The sequence below is a fragment of the Anomaloglossus baeobatrachus genome, chromosome 6 (assembly GCF_048569485.1).
Source record: "Anomaloglossus baeobatrachus isolate aAnoBae1 chromosome 6, aAnoBae1.hap1, whole genome shotgun sequence".
NCBI classification, from domain to species: domain Eukaryota; kingdom Metazoa; phylum Chordata; class Amphibia; order Anura; family Aromobatidae; genus Anomaloglossus; species Anomaloglossus baeobatrachus.
The window spans coordinates 318128625-318147160 of NC_134358.1; the positions used below are offsets into that span (position 1 = coordinate 318128625).

Consider the following 18536-nt stretch of genomic DNA (forward strand, 5'->3'; position numbering starts at 1 on the left):
AGTGTCCACGGTCGGCCAACCGTGAGATGCCACAGATCCGGGTACCACGACCGCCTCGGCCAGTCTGGAACGACGAGGATGACGCGGCGGCAGTCGGCCCTGATCTTGCGTAACACTCTGGGCAACAGTGCCAGCGGAGGAAACACATAAGGGAGCTGAAACTGCGACCAATCCTGAACTAAGGCGTCTGCCGCCAGAGCTCTGGGATCTTGAGACCGTGCCATGAACGCTGGTACCCTGTTGTTGTGCCGGGACGCCATGAGATCGACGTCCGGCACCCCCCAGCGGCAACAGATCTCCTGAAACACGTCCGGGTGAAGGGACCATTCCCCTGCGTCCATGCCCTGGCGACTGAGATAATCTGCTTCCCAGTTTTCCACGCCTGGAATGTGAACTGCGGGGATGGTGGAGGCCGTGGCTTCCACCCACAGTAGAATCCGCCGGACTTCCTGGAAGGCTTGCCGACTGCGTGTGCCGCCTTGGTGGTTGATGTATGCCACCGCTGTGGAATTGTCTGACTGAATTCTGATCTGCTTGCCTTCCAGCCACTGCTGAAACGCTTTCAGGGCAAGATACACTGCCCGTATTTCCAGAACATTGATCTGAAGCCAGGACTCTTGCTGGGTCCACGTACCCTGAGCCCTGTGGTGGAGAAAAACCGCTCCCCACCCTGACAGACTCGCGTCCGTCGTGACCACCTCCCAGGATGGGGGTAGGAAGGATTTCCCTTTCGATAATGAAGTGGGAAGAAGCCACCACCGAAGGGAAGCTTTGGTCGCCTGCGAGAGGGAGACGGTCCTGTCGAGGGACGTCGGCTTCCTGTCCCATTTGCGAAGGATGTCCCATTGAAGAGGACGCAGTGAAACTGCGCGAAAGGAACTGCCTCCATTGCTGCCACCATCTTCCCCAGGAAGTGCATGAGGCGTCCCAAGGTGTGTGACCGACCAAGAAGGAGAGATTGTACCCCTGTCTGTAGTGACCGCTGTTGATCAGCGGAAGCTTCACTATCGCTGAGAGGGTATGAAACTCCATGCCAAGGTATGTCAGCGATTGGGCCGGTGTCAGATTTGACTTTGGAAAATTGATGATCCACCCGAAACTCTGGAGAGTCTCCAGGGTAGCGTCGAGGCTGTGTTGGCATGCCTCTAGAGAGGGTGCCTTGATCAACAGATCGTCCAAGTACGGGATCACCGAGTGACCCTGAGAGTGGAGGACCGCTACTACAGTAGCCATAACCTTGGTGAAAACCCGTGGGGCTGTTGCCAGGCCGAACGGCAGTGCCACGAACTGCAGGTGTTCGTTCCCTATGGCGAAGCGCAAGAAGCGCTGGTGCTCTGGAGCAATCGGTACGTGGAGATAAGCATCCTTGATATCGATCGATGCAAGGAAATCTCCCTGGGACATAGAGGCAATGACGGAGCGGAGGGATTCCATCCGGAACCGCCTGGTCTTTACGTGTTTGTTGAGAAGTTTCAGGTCCAGGACAGGTCGAAAAGACCCGTCCTTCTTTGGGACCACAAACAAGTTGGAGTAAAAAACCGTGGCCCTGTTGCTGAAGAGGAACAGGGACCACCACTCCTTCTGCCTTCAGAATACCCAGCGCCTGCAGAAGAGCCTCGGCTCGCTCGGGAGGCGGGGATGACCTGAAGAATCGAGTCGGGGGACGAGAGGTGAACTCTATCTTGTAACCGTGAGACAGAATGTCTCTCACCCAGCGGTCTTTTATTCGTGGCAGCCAGGTGTCGCAAAAGCGGGAGAGCCTGCCACCGACCGAGGATGCGGAATGAGGAGGTCGAAAGTCATGAGGAAGCCGCTTTGTTAGCTGCCCCTCCGGTGGTCTTTTTAGGACGTGACTTAGACCGCCATGCATCAGAGTTCCTTTGCTCTTTCTGAGGCCTTTTGGACGAGGCGAATTGGGACCTGCCCGCGCCCCGAAAGGACCGAAACCTCGACTGCCCTCTCCTCTGTTGGGGTATATTCGGTTTGGGCTGGGGTAAGGATGTATCCTTTCCCTTGGATTGTTTGAAGATTTCATCCAAACGCTCGCCAAACAATCTGTCGCCAGAAATTGGCAAACAGGTTAAGTGCTTTTTGGAAGCAGAATCTGCCTTCCATTCCCGTAGCCACAAGACCCTGCGGAGTACCACCGAATTGGCGGCTGCCACCGCCGTACGGCTCGCAGAGTCCAGGACCGCATTAATAGCGTAAGACGCAAATGCCGAGGTCTGAGTGGTAATGGACGCCACTTGTGGCGCGGACGTGCATGTGGCTGCTTCAATTTGCGCTTGACCTGCTGAGATAGCTTGTAGCGGCCATACGGCTGCGAATGCTGGGGCAAAAGAAGCGCCGATCGCTTCATAGATGGATTTCAACCAGAGCTCCATCTGCCTGTCAGTGGCATCCTTGAGTGAACCCTCATCTTCCACTGCAAGTATGGATCTAGCCGCCAGTCTGGAGATTGGAGGATCCACTTTGGGACACTGAGTCCAACCTTTAACCACGTCAGGTGGAAAGGGATAACGTGTATCCTTAAGGCGCTTAGAAAAAACGCTTATCTGGACAAGCATGGTGATTCTGGACTGTCTCTCTGAAATCGGAGTGGTCCAGAAACATACTCGGTGTACGCTTGGGGAACCTGAACCGGAATTTCTCCTGCTGAGAAGCAGACTCCTCTGCTGGAGGGACTGATGGAGAAATATCCAACATTTGATTGATGGATACAATAAGATCGTTCACTATGGCGTCCCCGTCTGGAGTATTAAGATTGAGAGCGCCCTCAGGATCAGAATCCTGATCAGCTACCTCCGCTTCATCAACTCGAGATTCCCCTCGCTGAGACCCTGAACAATATGATGATGTCGAGGGAAAATCTAAGCGAGCTCGCTTAGTCAGTCTGGGGCTGGGGTCTGTGTCAGAACCCTCAGATTGGGATCTATGAGATACCCCGGGAGGACATTGTTGGTCCAACTTAGGGGGGCCAGGGAACAAAGATTCAACAGAGTCCCTGTGCTGAGATACCGGCCTGTACTGCAAGGCTTCTAGTATCTTAGCCATAGTCTCAGAGAGTTTTGCAAACTCTGTCCCCGTTTTTGACATTGTCAGCAGGTGGCTCCCCCTGGGCCCCTCTTAGCAGAGGCTCTGGCTGAGCAAGTGTCACAGGGCCCGAGCACTGTGCCAATGAGGGTCAGTGGAACCTGCCGGTAGCGGGGTCATACATGCGGCGCAGGCAGCATAATAAGCCTGTGTTTTGGCACCCCTGCCTTTTGTGGGCGCCATGCCATTATCTTCCCTGAGCAACACAATAGGGAATATAGCCAGAAATCAACTGTGCACTATACAGTGTAAAATAAACATATAATGTTACAGTACTGCACAATTGAGCTAGCACCACAGGTGCTGCTTACCACCCGCTTAAAGCGGTTGTGATGCCACCAGAGTCCCTGCCTGGGTCTCCCAGATTTTGTCCCCCTCTGCAGCGTCCGAGGAGCTGACAGGAATGCGTCCTGAGGAGAGGAGGGAGCCGTGGGCGTGACCCAGAAAGTGCGGGAACTGGAGCCTGCACTGTGCACAGAGAGGGGAGTGGAGTATGCAAAGCATGCTCCAGCCCTCAGTGCTGCTCGTTCTGTGCAGCGTCCCGCCCTTCCCCTGCCTGTCAGGGCTATGGGCGGGAGGAAGGAAACTAGGCCGCAAGAAGCCGGGGACTCTAGTAATAAACGCGGCCGCCGTAAAAGCGCGGCCGGCGTGGAAGTCCCCGGCGCACTACAAGTCCCAGCCGCGCCGCAGTGTTTCCAAGGCAGCGGCGGTCAAAGCGGCAGTCCCTATACATAAACACACTCAGCAACGCTGAGTGTGTAATGGCACATATTAACCCGGTCGCGGTCCCCGGTGCACTAGCACACCCAGCAAAGCTGGAGTGTTGCTGTGCGCGGTCCCCACGGGGACACAGAGTACCTCCAAGTAGCAGGGCCATGTCCCTGAACGATACCCGGCTCCTATCCAGCAGGCTCCACAGGAGTTGTGGATGAAGCACGGTCTCATGTGCCTGGAGACCGAAAGGATCCCACTTCCACCAGAACCCTGAGGGGGATGGGGAAGGAAAAACAGCATGTGGGCTCCAGCCTCCGTACCCGCAATGGATACCTCAACCTTAACAACACCGCCGACAAGAGTGAGGTGAGAAGGGAGCATGCTGGGGGCCCTATATGGGCCCACTTTTCTTCCATCCGACATGGTCAGCAGCTGCTGCTGACCAATTTGTGGAGCTGTGCGTGCGTGTCTGACCTCCTTCGCACAAAGCAAAAAACTGGGCAGCCCGTGGGAGCACAGGGAGTGTATAGGCAGAAGGGGAGGGGCTTAACACTTTTGAGTGTAATACTTTGTGCGGCCTCCGGAGGCATAGCCTATACACCCAATTGTCTGGGTCTCCCAATAGAGCGACAAAGAAAAAACAAATTCAGAGCAGAAATGAATGTTGTATTCCCAGAGTCTGTCTCTCTGGGATTTGACATTTCCTTTCAATACCACAATTTCATGTCCATGATGCTGTGCTCTGGGTTACAAAAATGTTTAGCCCCAAATAGATCAATCCTTTTTTCTTTGTGTGGCGATGAGAATTCATCCTTGTTCTGAGCTGTTGTCCTGTCTCCCCAGTTGGACATTTTTTTACATATAATTAAAGGGGTTATCCGGCTTATTTTGACTTTTTTTTATTATTACCCTATTGGGCTACATTGGGGCAGGTAAGTAGATAGTGAGCACTTACATGCCCTGCTGTCAGCCCCTCTCCCCCGGCTCAGAGCGGTCATGTGACCACTCCTGCCGCGATTTTGCTGCTTCCGGTCATTTCATGTCAACATGGGCAGGACCATGTTGACATGCAAATCTGGGAACAGCATGTTGCCGCCCTGCTGGGCAGGTACAGTGTGTGAGTCTCCGCCCACTTCCCTGCACCCTCCCACACATTCCCCTGCACCCCGTACTCTCCCCGCCCACGGTGTCACCGCCAGCACCGACCCCCCTGCTTACAGTGCTTAGGATAGCAGGAGTGCCTGTGCAGTCTGTGTCCCGCTCCCTGCCAGCCCCGCGGCTGCTCGCACTCAGTGTATCAGCAGCTTCTCACAGTGCGTGCAGCCGCGGGGATGATGAGCGCTGCTGGCAGGAGGTTATATGAGATCATTACCTCCTGTGGCGATCTCCTCCTCTGTCGACGTCAGCGCTGTCACTGCCTTCTATGCCCGCCGCGTTCTCACGTCACGTCTCGCGGGCGGCTCGAGACTGTCACTAGCGGTGACATCATGGGCTCTCGTGATACTGCTGAGAACGCGGTGGGCATAGAAGTCAGCGACAGCGGTAACGTCGGCAGAGGAGGAGATCGTCACAGGAGGTAATGATCTCATATAACCTCCTGCCAGCAGCGCTCATCATCCCCTGCAGTGACCTGGGCTGACCTATTGATGTTAGCTCAGGTAACTTCACTGGTCTCCCAGACAATGGGGAACATTCTGTTCTTCATTGACTGGGACATTGACTATGGTATGGATGTCGTGGGACCCCCTTATTGGATTACGCCGGACCCTGATTTTATTGTTCTTTTCAATAAACTGGTGAAAGAGGGAATGTTTTAGTGAGTGTTTTTTCAAATAAAAAAAAAATAGACAACAAAAAAAGTTTTATTACTGACTGGGTTGGTGATGACGGGTGTCTGATGGACGCCTGACATCAACAACTGCTGGGCTTGATGCCAGGTGACATTACACATCTGGCATCAACCCCGTATATTACCCCGTTTGCCTCCGCACCAGGGCAATGGGATGAGTTGGGGCGAAGCGTCAGGATTGGCACATCTAATGGATGCGCCACTTCTGGGGCGGCTGTAGCCTGCTATTTTTAGACTTGGGAGTGTCCAATAACAGTGGACCTCCCTAGTCTGAGAATACCAGACCACAGCTGTCCGCTTTACCTTGGCTGGTGATCCAATTTGGGGGGGACCCCACGTTTGTTTTAAATTATTTATATAATTTAAAATAGCATGAGGTGCCCTCTGTTTTGGATTACCAGCCAAGGTCAAGCTACCAGCTGTGGTTTGTAGGCTGCAGCCGTCTGTTTTACCCTAGCTGGCTACAAAAGATAGGGGGGACCTGACGTCGCTTTTTTTTTAATTATTTATTTTTTTGCTAAATACAAGGCTAAGCACCCTTTAGTGCCACATGAAAGTCACTAAAGGGTGCCAGCTTAGAATATGCAGGGAGGTGGGACATTGTATAGGTCTTTCTCATCTATCTATCTATCTAATTCATGCATCCGTCTATCTCTCTGTCTCTATATCCATCTCTATATCTACTCATCTATTTATCTTTCTTGCTGCTTCCGTTTTTTGCGGTCCGCAAAAAAACGGAAGGCACACGGATGACACAGATGCATTCGTCAAAAAAACGGACCTTTTTTTGCGGACCACAAAAACGGAACGGTCATGTGAATGTAGCCTACATGTGTTCCCTATGGGTCGGTACAGAACGATGGTGGGGGGGGGGTCGGTACAGAGCGCCGTTTGTGTGGGGGGGGGGTTGCAGAGCCCGATGTGTGTGGGGGGCGCAGAGCCCGATGTGGGGCTGTTATTTCCAATGCTAGAGTGATGACAGGTCAGGTGCTGGGGCAGAATACTGACAGGGAATGTGTGTGCAGGGGGCAGGCAGGGGGCGAGACTGGACACTGAGAACGGGCAGGGGGCGAGCCTGGACACTGAGGCTGGGCGGTGCCAGCTGTGACTGGGAGGTATGGCACAGGAAGTGGTCAGTTTGCTGGAGCTGAATGTAAACACGGAGCTGCAAAGAATAAAGGGATAATTCAAGAGGAACAAAAGTTAGAAAACAAAAAAAACAACAATGTAGGGGTGATTTATATGACAATACAGCACAGATAAACTCAAAAATGTTTGGTAAGCTAATGTCGGACAACTCCTGTAAGTACACCACATTGGTTGTGGTGCAGCTAAAGGTACCTTGGATCTTGTAGTAGTGGAAACCTAACAAAGAAGGGAATTTTGTTTACTTACCGTAAATTCCTTTTCTTCTAGCTCCAATTCGGAGACCCAGACAATTGGGTGTATAGCTTATGCCTCCGGAGGCCACACAAAGTATTACACTAAAAGTGTAAAGCCCCTCCCCTTCAGCCTATACACCCCCCGTACTGCTACGGGCTCATCAGTTTTGGTGCAAAAGCCCGAAGGAGGAAAAAATTATAAACTGGTTTAAAGTAAATTCAATCCGAAGGAATATCGGAGAACTGAAACCATTTAACATGAACAACATGTGTTATACAAAAACAGGGGCGGGTGCTGGGTCTCCCAATTGGAGCTAGAAGAAAAGGAATTTACGGTAAGTAAACAAAATTCCCTTCTTCTTTGTCGCTCCTTATTGGGAGACCCAGACAATTGGGACGTCCAAAAGCAGTCCCTGGGTGGGTAAATAATACCTCATAATAGAGCCGTAACGGCTCCGTCCTACAGGTGGGCAACTGCCGCCTGAAGGACTCGCCTACCTAGGCTGGCATCTGCCGAAGCATAGGTATGCACCTGATAGTGCTTCGTGAAAGTGTGCAGGCTCGACCAGGTAGCTGCCTGACACACCTGCTGAGCCGTAGCCTGGTGTCGCAAGGCCCAGGACGCTCCCACGGCCCTGGTAGAATGGGCCTTCAGTCCTGAGGGAACCGGAAGCCCCGAGGAACGGTAAGCTTCGAGAATTGGTTCCTTGATCCACCGAGCCAGGGTTGACTTGGAAGCTTGTGTCCCTTTACGCCGACCAGCGACAAGGACAAAGAGTGCATCCGAGCAGCGCAGGGGCGCCGTTCGAGAAATGTAGATCTTGGCGGACGTAGGTTTCCTAGCCTGTCTCATAGTGGCAATGACCTCTTGAGATAATCCTGAAGATGCTAGGATCCAGGACTCAATGGCCACACAGTCAGGTTGAGGGCCGCAGAATTCAGATGGAAAAACGGCCCTTGAGACAGCAAATCTGGTCGGTCTGGCAGTGCCCACGGTTGGCCGACCGTGAGATGCCACAGATCCGGGTACCACGACCTCCTCGGCCAGTCTGGAGCGACGAGGATGACGCGGCGGCAGTCGGCCCTGATCTTGCGTAACACTCTGGGCAACAGTGCCAGAGGAGGAAACACATAAGGAAGCCGAAACTGCGACCAATCCTGAACTAAGGCGTCTGCCGCCAGAGCTCTGTGATCTTGAGATCGAGCCATGAATGTTGGGACCTTGTTGTTGTGCCGTGACGCCAATAGGTCGACGTCCGGCATCCCCCAGCGGCAACAGATCTCCTGAAACACGTCCGGGTGAAGGGACCATTCCCCTGCGTCCATGCCCTGGCGACTGAGAAAGTCTGCTTCCCAGTTTTCTACGCCCGGGATGTGAACTGCGGATATGGTGGATGCTGTGGCTTCCACCCACAGCAGAATCCGCCGGACTTCCTGGAAGGCTTGCCGACTGCGTGTCCCACCTTGGTGGTTGATGTAAGCCACCGCTATGGAGTTGTCCGACTGAATTCGGATCTGCTTGCCTTCCAGCCACTGCTGGAACGCTTTTAGGGCAAGATACACTGCCCTGATCTCCAGAACATTGATCTGAAGTGAGGACTCTTGCTGAGTCCACGTACCCTGAGCCCTGTGGTGGAGAAAAACTGCTCCCCACCCTGACAGACTCACGTCCGTCGTGACCACCGCCCAGGATGGGGGTAGGAAGGATTTCCCCTTCGATAATGAAGTGGGAAGAAGCCACCACCGAAGGGAAGCTTTGGTTGCCTGAGAGAGGGAAACGTTCCTGTCTAGGGACGTCGGCATCCTGTCCCACTTGCGTAGGATGTCCCACTGAAGTGGGCGCAGGTGAAACTGCGCGAAAGGGACTGCTTCCATTGCTGCCACCATCTTCCCCAGGAAGTGCATGAGGCGCCTCAAGGGGTGTGACCGACCTTGAAGGAGAGATTGCACCCCTGTCTGTAGTGAACGCTGTTTGTCCAGCGGAAGCTTCACTATTGCTGGAAGAGTATGAAACTCCATGCCAAGATATGTCAGCGATTGGACCGGTGTCAGATTTGACTTTGGAAAATTGATGATCCACCCGAAACTCTGGAGAATCTCCAGAGTAACGTTGAGGCTGTGTTGGCATGCCTCTTGAGAGGGTGCCTTGACCAGCAGATCGTCTAAGTAAGGTATCACTGAGTGACCCTGAGAGTGGAGGACCGCAACTACTGTAGCCATGACCTTGGTGAAAACCCTTGGGGCTGTCGCCAGGCCGAACGGCAGTGCCACAAACTGAAGGTGTTCGTCTCCTATGGCGAAGCGCAAGAAGCGCTGATGCTCTGGAGCAATTGGTACGTGGAGATAAGCATCCTTGATATCGATCGATGCTAGGAAATCTCCTTGGGACATTGAGGCGATGACGGAGCGGAGGGATTCCATCCGGAACCGCCTGGTCCTTACGTGTTTGTTGAGCAGTTTTAGGTCCAAAACAGGACGGAAGGACCCGTCCTTCTTTGGAACCACAAACAGGTTGGAGTAGAAACCGTGGCCCTGTTGCTGAAGAGGAACCGGGACCACCACTCCTTCTGCCTTCAGAATGCCCACCGCCTGCAGAAGAGCCTCGGCTCGCTCGGGAGGCGGAGATGTTCTGAAGAATCGAGACGGAGGACGAGAGCTGAACTCTATCCTGTAACCGTGAGACAAAATGTCTCTCACCCAACGGTCTTTTACTTGTGGCAGCCAGGTGTCGCAAAAGCGGGAGAGCCTGCCACCGACCGAGGATGCAGTGTGAGGAGGCCGTAAGTCATGAGGAAGCCGCCTTAGTAGCGGCACCTCCGGCGGTCTTTTTAGGGCGTGATTTAGACCGCCATGCGTCGGAGTTCCTCTGATCCTTCTGAGGCCTTTTGGACGAGGAGAATTGGGACCTGCCCGCACCCCGAAAGGACCGAAACCTCGACTGTCGCCTCCTCTGTTGGGGTGTTTTTGGTTTGGCCTGGGGTAAGGATGTTTCCTTTCCCTTGGATTGTTTGATGATTTCATCCAATCTCTCACCAAACAAACGGTCGCCAGAAAATGGCAATCCAGTTAAGCACTTTTTGGAAGCCGAATCTGCCTTCCATTCCCGCAGCCACAAGGCCCTGCGTATTGCCACCGAATTGTCGGCTGCAACCGCCGTACGGCTCGCAGAGTCCAGGACAGCATTAATAGCGTAGGACGCAAATGCCGACGTTTGAGAGGTTATAGACGCCACCTGCGGCGCAGACGTACGTGTGAGTGCGTCAATTTGCGCCTGACCAGCTGAGATAGCTTGGAGTGCCCATACGGCTGCGAATGCTGGAGCAAAAGACGCGCCGATAGCTTCATAGATGGATTTCAACCAGAGCTCCATCTGTCTGTCAGTGGCATCCTTGAGTGAAGCTCTATCTTCCACTGCAACTATGGATCTAGCCGCAAGTCTGGAGATTGGAGGATCCACCTTGGGACACAGTCCAGCCCTTGACCACGTCAGGGGGGAAGGGGTAACGTGTATCCTTAAGGCGCTTGGAAAAACGCTTATCTGGACAAGCTCGGTGTTTCTGGACTGCCTCTCTGAAGTCAGAGTGGTCCAGAAACATACTCTTTGTACGCTTGGGAAACCTGAAACGGAATTTCTCCTGCTGAGAAGCTGACTCCTCCACTGGAGGAGCTGAGGGAGAAATATCCAACATTTCATTGATGGACGCAATAAGATCATTCACTATGGCGTCCCCATCAGGAGTATCAAGGTTGAGAGCGGCTTCAGGATCAGAATCCTGATCAGCTACCTCCGCTTCATCATACAGAGAGTCCTCTCGCTGAGACCCTGAACATTGTGATGATGTCGAGGGGATATCATAGCGAGCTCGCTTAATCGGTCTGGGGCTGCGGTCCGTGTCAGAGACCTCACCCTGGGATCCATGAGACACCCCGGGAGGACATTGCTGTTCCAACTGAGGGGGACCAGGGGGCAATGATTCCACAGTGCCCCTGGCTTGAGATGCCGGCCTGGACTGCAAGGCTTCTAATATCTTAGCCATAGTCTCAGAAAGTCTTTCAGTAAAAACTGCAAACTCCGTCCCTGTCACCTGGACAGTGTTAACAGGTGGTTCTCCCTGGGCCGCCCTTAGCAGAGGCTCCGGCTGAGAAAGTGCCACAGGGGCCGAGCATTGCACACAATGAGGGTCAGTGGAACCTGCCGGCAGTATAGCCGTACATGCTGCACAGGCAGCATAGTAAGTCTGTGCTTTGGCACCCTTGCTATTTGTGGACGACATGCTGTTGTCTCCTCTGAGCAATACAGGAGGGTATATAGACAAAAATCAACAGTGCACCATACAGTGTAAAGTATAGTCTATAATCATGTAATCTATAAGTACACTTCTGCACTAGTGGGGCCAGCACCACAGGTGCTGCTTACCGCCTTCGCAAAGCGGTTGTGTGGGCACCAGAAATCCTGCCTGGGTCTCCCTGAGCTTGTCTCTCCTCTCCAGCGTTAGCAGAGCTGAGAGGAATGGCTGCCGGCGTCCTGAGGAGAGGAGGGAGCCGTGGGCGTGACCCAGAAAAGTGCGGGAACTGGTGCCCCACTGTGCAGAGTGAGGGGGGTGGAGTATGCAAAGCATGCTCCAGCCCTCAGTGCTGCCGTCCTGTACAGCGTCCCGCCCTTCCCCTGACTGGCAGGGCTGGGGGCGGGAAGAAAACGAGACTAGGCCGCAAAAGCCGGGGACTCGAGTTATAAGCGCGGCCGCCGTATAAGCGCGGTCGGCGCGGAAGTCCCCGGCGCACTAACAGTCCCAGCCGCGCCGTAGTGATAACCATGGCAGCGGCGGTCAGCGCGGCAGTCCCCCTACACGAACACACTCAGCGACGCTGAAGTGTGTAATGGCACAAACGCAGTCAGCGCTGCTGTCCCCGGTGCACTAGCACACCCAGCAATGCTGGAGTGTTGCTGTGCGCGGTCCCCACGGGGACACAGAGTACCTCAAAGTAGCAGGGCCATGTCCCTGAACAATACTCGGCTCCTATCCAGCATGGTCCTCAGGAGCTGTGGATGGAGCACGGTCTCATGTGCCTGGAGACCGAAAAGATCCCACTTCACCCAGAGCCCTAATTGAGGGATGGGGAAGGAAAGCAGCATGTGGGCTCCAGCCTCCGTACCCGCAATGGATACCTCAACCCTAACAACACCGCCGACAACAGTGGGGTGAGAAGGGAGCATGCTGGGGGCCCTGTTATGGGCCCTCTTTTCTTCCATCCGACATAGTCAGCAGCTGCTGCTGACTAAGCTGTGGAGCTATGCGTGCATGTCTGACCTCCTTCGCACAAAGCATAAAAACTGATGAGCCCGTAGCAGTACGGGGGGTGTATAGGCTGAAGGGGAGGGGCTTTACACTTTTAGTGTAATACTTTGTGTGGCCTCCGGAGGCATAAGCTATACACCCAATTGTCTGGGTCTCCCAATAAGGAGCGACAAAGAAAACTACATATTTCTAATTGCCACCATTACAACCCTTCTTAAACCCCTTCAGCTCCAGAGCGTTTTCCGTTTTTTTTTTTTCTTTGCTCCCCTTCTTCCGAGAGCCATAATTTTTTTAATTTTCCTTCAATCTTGCCATATAAGGGCTTGTTTATTGCGGACGAATTATGGTTTAATTCAAAACTACAAGTTTTACCAAATCGTGTACTGGAAATCAGCCAAAAAATTCCAAGTGTGGAAAAACTGCAAAAAAAGTGTGATCGCACAATATTTTTTGGGATATTATATTCACCATGATCACTAAATGGTAAAACTGATGTGTTGTTGTGATGCCTGAGGTCGGTGCGAGTTTGTAGACACCAAACATGTATAGGTTTACTTCTAAGGGGTTAAAAAAATTCACAAGCTTGTCCAATAAAAGTGGCGTACGTTTTGCTCCATTGTCCGAAACCCGTAGCGTTCTCATTTTTTGGTATTTATGGCTCAGACTGCTTATTTTTTGCGTCTCGAGCTGACATTTCTAATGGTACCATTTTTGTGCAGATGCTACGTTTTGATTGCCTGTTATTGCATTATGCGCAAAACGTGCGGCGACCAAAAAACGTAATTTTGTCGTTTGGAATTTTTTTTAACCAATCAGATTAATTTATTTTCCATTTTGATAGATCGGGCATTTCTAAACACGGCGATACCAAATATGTGTAAGTTTTTTTATTTTTTTAACCCTTTAATTTTCAATGGGGTGAAAGGGGGGTGATTTGAACTTTTAGGTTTTTGTTTTTTTTATTTTACCAGTCCCCCTAGGGGGCTATATGGATCAACAATCCGATCGCTTTTCCATATCTGTAGATCTCTTATAGAGCTGAGAACTGCAGATACGCTGCTTTACTTTCAATGCCGGAAGTATGCCGCCGGCACTGAAAGTGACTCATGTTAGCTACAGGTGTCATCATATGACCCAGTGCTACCATGGCAACCACAGAAAGTCATGTGATCACGCACGTGGCTTCCGGTGGGGGTGGCGGTAAGTGAAAGTAATGGCCGCGCGCATATACATCTCGCTGCCAGACTTTGGCAGCGACATGTAAGGGGTTAATAGTCGTAGGTGGAAGTGATTCCACTCGTAACTTGCAGGCACACGTCAGCTGTTAAAAATAGCTGTTATGTGCGCGGATCACCACAAGCTGCCCTCGGCAGGGGGCGGGGATTAACCTCACACGATCCATGACGGATATATCCGTCATGGGTCGTGAAGGGGTTAAAGAAGCATCACTTTGACTAGACTTCTATCGAGCCCACTTTTTTCCTTTCCATTTTACTTAATTCAATAATTTTTCCTCCAAAATTATTGGCAACCTCATAGTTTGACAATTTGATTTGCTGATTTTTAATCTGGGGGGACAATGAACAGACATATACGTCTTAAAACCCTGATCGCCAGAACTTTTCCTAATAACTCACTATTCTGAGCTTTCCCCACTGAAGAAAACCCCCTTTTTCCCCTCCATAGCTTTGAGACACTCAAGAGTATTAACATATTAAACATATTTCCTTTCTTACGGCATCCCTCATACATCTCAGTCTAAACCATCACAATAAGACTTACTCGGCTGCTGCGGTGCTTCTTGGATTTTCTCTGACGTGGACTTGTGTCACTGCTTACAGTGTCTTTAACCACCTCCTGCTGCTCAGTGCCAACATCTTGTTGCACTATTGTCGTTTTGATCCCTGCAACAAGAGGCACTGTGCGAGTATGGGTTCACATGTATTATGGTGACAAAATTTTGGAAAAACCACAACTACACAACTAAACTGAGAAGGCAGTACATTTTTGTCTGCTACATAAACAAACAGTCACAATCCTTCATACCAGGGTGTCTAATGACATGTTACTTTTGGCATCCTCTAGAAAATCCTGTTGCTATGCACTTGCCTACTTAACTAGTGGAGCTGGAGACTCCTAACTGAAAGAATCAAATTTTGCAAAATTTTTGGGGTGCCAATCTATCCACAAATGCATTTCTGTGCTAAAAAGGTTTCCCATTTGTGTGTTACTGGAGCACATTTCCCTTTGGCCTTTTTGAAAACCACCATGGTGCACACTTGGGCTTTTTAACCTGACAGTGGGATGCATTCATTGGCCTTTTTGCTTACATTGGGAAGTATTCTTGCTGTTATACAACCATGTGGTACATTCTTGGGCCTATTTAGCATGCCAACAGCAAATACTCAGGAAAAAGTCCAGCCACTGGTATGAACCGACGACGCCTCTTCCCACTGGTGTGCTCCCGAAGCACGCCTCTTCGCGTTGACGTGCCCCCCGAAGCACACCTCTTCCCGTTGGCGTGCCCCCGAAGCACGCCTCTTCCCGTTGGCGTGCCCCCAAACACGCCTCTTGCCGTTGGCGTGCCCCCAAACACGCCTCTTGCCGTTGGCGTGCCCCCGAAGCACGCCTCCTCCCGTTGGCGTGCTCCCAAAGCACGCCTCTTCCCGTTGGCGTGCCCCCGAAGCACGCCTCTTGCCGTTGGCGTGCCCCCAAACACGCCTCTTGCCGTTGGCGTGCCCCCGAAGCACGCCTCCTCCCGTTGGCGTGCTCCCAAAGCACGCCTCTTCCCGTTGGCGTGCCCCCGAAGCACGCCTCTTCCCGTTGGCGTGCCCCCGAAGCACGCCTCCTCTCGTTGGCGTGCCCCCGAAGCACGCCTCTTCCCGTTGGCGTGCCCCCGAAGCACGCCTCTTCCCATTGGCGTGCCCCCGAAGCACGCCTCTTCCCGTTGGCGTGCCCCAAAGCACGCCTCTTCCCGTTGGCGTGCCCCCGAAGCACGCCTCTTCCCGTTGGCGTGCCCCCGAAGCACGCCTCTTCCCGTTGGCGTGCCCCCGAAGCACGCCTCTTCCTGTTGGCATGCCCCCGAAACACGCCTCCTCCCGTTGACGTGCCCCCGAAGCATGCCTCTTCTCGTTGGCATGCCCCTGAAGCACGCCTCTTCCCGTTGGCGTGCTCCCGAAGCACGCCTCTTCCTGTTGGCGTGCCCCCGAAGCACGACTCCTCTCGTTGGCGTGCCCCCATGCCCCCGAAGCACGCCTCTTCCCGTTGGCGTGCCCCCGAAGCACGCCTCTTCCCGTTGGCGTGCCCCCGAAGCACGCCTCCTCTCGTTGGCGTGCCCCCGAAGCACGCCTCCTCCCGTTGACGTGCCCCCGAAGCATGCCTCTTCTCGTTGGCATGCCCCCGAAGCACACCTCTTCCCGTTGGCATGCTCCCGAAGCACGCCTCTTCCCGATGGCGTGCCCCTGAAGCACGCCTCCTCCCATTGGCGTGCCCCCGAAGCACGCCTCTTCCCGATGGCGTGCCCCCGAAGCACGCCTCTTCCCGTTGGCGTGCCCCTGAAGCCCGCCTCTTCCCGTTGGCGTGCCCCCGAAGCACGCCTCTTCCCGTTGGCGTGCCCCCGAAGCACGCCTCCTCTCGTTGGCGTGCCCCCGAAGCACGCCTCCTCCCGTTGACGTGCCCCCGAAGCACACCTCTTCTCGTTGGCGTGCCCCCGAAGCACGCCTCTTCCCGTTGGCGTACTTCCGAAGCACGCCTCTTCCCGATGGCGTGCCCCTGAAGCACGCCTCCTCCAGTTGGCGTGCCACCGAAGCACGCCTCCTCCCATTGGCGTGCACCCGAAGCACGCCTCTTCCCGATGGCGTGCCCCCGAAGCACGCCTCTTCCCGTTGGCGTGCCCCTGAAGCCCGCCTCTTCCCGTTGGCGTGCCCCCGAAGCACGCCTCTTCCCGTTGGCGTGCCCCCGAAGCACGCCTCTTCCCGTTGGCGTGCTGCCTGTTGCCGCTCTTGGGCCAGACCACCGGGCTGCACCCTTGGGCCTACCATCGGGCTGCACCCTCACGCCTTTCTTGGGCCAACCACTGGGCTGCACCCTTGGATCTTTGGCCATCGGGCTGCACCCTTGGGCCTCTCCTGGCCAACAACCGCTTCCCGTTGGCGTGACCCCGAAGCACGCCTCTTCCCGTTGGGGTGCCCCCGAAGCACGCCTCTTCCCGTTGGCGTGCCCCCGAAGCACGCCTCTTCCCGTTGGTGTGCCCCCGAAGCACGCCTCCTCCCGTTGTCGTGCCCCCGAAGCACGCCTCCTCCCGTTGGCGTGCCCTCGAAGCACGCCATCTCCCGTTGGAGTGCCCCCGAAGCACGCCTCATCCCGTTGGCGTGCCCCCGAAGCACGCCTCCTCCCATTGGCGTGCCCCCGAAGCACGCCTCCTCCTATTGGCGTGCCCCCGAAGCACGATTCTTCCCGTTGGCGTGCCCCCGAAGCATGCCTCTTCCCGTTGGCGTGCCCCCGAAGCACGACTCTTCCCGTTGGCGTGCCCCCGAAGCACGACTCCTCCCGTTGGCGTGCCCCCGAGGCACGCCTCTTCCCACTGGTGTGCTCCCGAAGCACGCCTCTTCGCGTTGACGTGCCCCCCGAAGCACACCTCTTCCCGTTGGCGTGCCCCGGAAAAACACGCCTTTTCCCGTTGGCGTGCTGCCTGTTGCCGCTCTTGGGCCGACCACCGAGCTGCACCCTCAAGCATTTTTTGGGCTGACAACTGGGCTGAACCCTTGGGACTACCATCGGGCTGCACCCTCAAGCCTTTCTTGGGCCAACCACTGGGCTGCACCCTTGGATCTTGAGCCATCGGGCTGCACCCTTGGGCTTCTCCTAGGCCAACTACCTGGCTGCACCCTTGGGCCTCTCTTGGGCCAACCACCGCTTCCCATTGGCGTACCCCCGAAGCATGCCTCTTTCCATTGGCGTGTCCCCAAAGCATGTCTCTTCTCGTTGGCATGCCACCTGTTTACCGCTCTTGCGCTGACCACTGCACTGCACCCTTGGGCATCTCTTGGGCCAATCACCGGGCTGCACCCTGGGGCCTTTCTTGGGCCAACCACCGAGCTGCACCCTGGGGCCTTTCTTGGGCCAACCACCGGGCTGCACCCTCGGGCCTCTCTTGGGCCAACCACCGGGCTGCACCCTCGGGCCTCTCTTGGGCCAACCACAGGGCTGCACCCTCGGGCAAACCACAGGGCTGCACCCTCGGGTCTCTCTTGGACCAACCCCAGGACTGCACCCTCGGGCCTCTCTTGGGCCAACCACAGGGCTGCACCCTCGGGCCTCTCTTGGGCCAACCACCGGGCTGCACCCTCGGGACTCTCTTGGGCCAACCACCGGGCTGCACCCTCGGGCCTCTCTTGGGCCAACCACCGGGCTGCACCCTCGGGCCTCTCTTGGGCCAACCACCGGGCTGCACCCTCGGGTCAACGACCGGGCTGCACCCTCGGGCCTCTCTTGGGCCAACCACCGGGCTGCACCCTCGGGACTCTCTTAGGCCAACCACCGGGCTGCACCCTCGGGCCTCTCTTGGGCCAACCACCGGGCTGCACCCTCGGGCCTCTCTTGGGCCATCCACCGGGCTGCACCCTCGGGCCTCTCTTGGGCCATCCCCCGGGCTGCACAATCGGGCCTCTCTTGGGCCAACCTCCGGGCTGCACCCTCGGGCCTCTCTTGGGCCAACCACCGGGCTGCACCTCCGGGCCTCTCTTGGGCCAAACAACCGGGCTGCACCCTCGGGCCTCTCTTGGACCAACCACCGGGCTGCACCCTCGGGACTCTTGGACCAACCACCGAGCTGCACCCTCGGGACTCTCTTGGGCCAACCACCGGGCTGCACCCTCGGGCCTCTCTTGGGCCAACCACCGGGCTGCACCCTCGGGCCTCTCATGGGCCAACCACCGGGCTGCACCCTCGGGCCTTTCTTGGGCCAACCACCGGCCTGCACCCTCGGGACTCTCTTGGGCCAACCACCGGGCTGCACCCTCGGGCCTCTCTTGGGCCAACCAATGGGCTGCACCCTCGGGCCTCTCTTGGGCCAACCACCGGGCTGCAACCTTGAGCCAACCACTGGGCTGCACCCTTGGGCCTCTCTTGGGCCAACCACCGGGCTGCACCCGTGGGCCTCTCTTGGGCCAACCACCGGGCTGCACCCTTGGGCCTCTCTTG

General features: G+C 55.1%; 1 long non-coding RNA gene across 1 annotated transcript in view; it reads right to left on the reverse strand.

The window, feature by feature from the left end:
* The window catches only part of LOC142244320 (uncharacterized), a 57402-nt gene extending 42533 nt beyond the window's left edge, over window positions 1-14869 (reverse strand). Inside the window, exon 1 of the long non-coding RNA XR_012724505.1 lies at window positions 14118-14869. This is a non-coding gene — a long non-coding RNA (uncharacterized LOC142244320). The remainder of the gene's footprint in view (window positions 1-14117) is intronic.
* Between the last annotated feature and the right edge of the window lie 3667 nt (window positions 14870-18536).